The following is a 1697-nucleotide window of genomic DNA, read 5'->3' on the forward strand; positions in this document are numbered from 1 at the left end:
GCCCCGGTATGAACGCGTATGCCCGGATAGACTCGGTATGCCTTGGGATACATGCGTATGCCCCGATAGGCTTGGTACGCCCCGATATGCGCACGTGTGCCCCAGTAGGGCTCGGTATGCCCCGGTATGCCCCGATATGCACACGTGTGCCCCAATAGGGGTCGGTATGCCCCGGTAGGTACGCGTGTGCCCCGTAGTGCACGTTTCGCAGATCTCCCCGCATGTCCCGCCCCTATATGTAATACTTACTTACTTACTTACTTTCTTTCTTGCTTGCTTGCTTGCTTGCAATGGTTGGGAGTGCCCGGCATGCCCCGCTGCAGAGACCAAGGGCGCAATGACTTGGCACCGCGGATGCCGGGACTCCGGCACTTCCCGTGGCACTGATGGTTGGTTCCAAAGACAAAAGGCCGTGCAAGGCCACCGCACCGCGGATGATTTTGCTCGTGCTGGCGCCGTTGTGTGGCCAAAGAACATGCGCGAATGCTCGTGTCGGAAGGGTTGGTGTCCTGGCCCCGTCGGGTGTCACGAATGCTCGGTTGCGAAGACCATGGGACCAAAGCCATGGCACGTCGGATGATGGCTCCAGCTGGCGCCCCGGCACTTTCTGTGGCATTGATGCTCTGTTTCAAAGACAAACGTGCGCAGGGCCAGGGGACCGCGGATGACTGCTCGTGCTGGCCCCGTTGGGCGGCATTGATGGTCGGTTGCAAAGAAAATGCGCGATTGCTCGTGTCGGGGCCTGGCAAGCCAAGGCCAAGCGAGCCATGGCAACGCGGATGATGGCTCCAGCTGGCGCCCCGGCACTTTCTGTGGCATTGATGCTCGGTTTCAAAGACAAACGTGCGCAGGGCCAGGGGACCGCGGATGACTGCTCGTGCTGGCCCCGTTGGGCGGCATTGATGGTGTGTTGCAGAGAGCATGTGCGATTGCAAGTGTCGGCCGGGTTTGGGTTCCCTTGGGCTTTCGGGCGCCTTGGACGCTGTCTTGCGAAGACCATGGGCACAAGGCCCCGTCCTGGCCCCTTGTTCGATTCGCTCTCGTCTTGCGCTTGCTTCCAAGGTCCTCCATGACCTTCCCCATGGCCTTGCTAGATCCCCCCCATGACGCATGACCTCTGTCCGTTGATTGGTTTTGAGTGCACACCATGCCCGGCTTGGCACCGTGTTGTCGCGTGAGTGGCATTTGGATCGTGCATGGTGGTGGGCTACCTGCCAATGCGCACAAGCCTCGCACACTAGCCTTGCGCACGAGCCTTGCACAAAAGCCTTGGACACAAGCCTTGCGCACAAGCCATGCATACAAGCCTGGCTCACAAGCCTTGGGCACTGGCCCATCGCACTAGCCTTGCACACAAGCCTTGCGAACTAGCCTTGGGCACGAGCCTTGCGCACTAGCCTTGGGCACTAGCCTTGCACACAACCCTTGGGCACTAGCCTTGCGCACCAGCCTTGCCCACAAGCCTTGCACAGCAGCCTTGCACACTAGCCTTGCATACAAGCCTTGCACACTAGCCTTGCACCCAGGCCTTGCTCACTAGCCTTGGGCACTAGCCTTGCGCACTAGCCTTGGGCACTAGCCTTGCACACAGACCTTGGGCACGCAGGCCTTGCACGCTAGGCATGCTTGGGCAAGCAGCTCCCGCAACAAGTCGGCGGGTGTAGGCATGGTTGGGCGCAGATCCCGCATCGTCTCGT

This window comes from Tasmannia lanceolata, unplaced genomic scaffold (genome assembly GCF_043159265.1).
Source record: "Tasmannia lanceolata isolate RefF3 unplaced genomic scaffold, GAP_Taslan_0.1 ptg000020l, whole genome shotgun sequence".
NCBI classification, from domain to species: domain Eukaryota; kingdom Viridiplantae; phylum Streptophyta; class Magnoliopsida; order Canellales; family Winteraceae; genus Tasmannia; species Tasmannia lanceolata.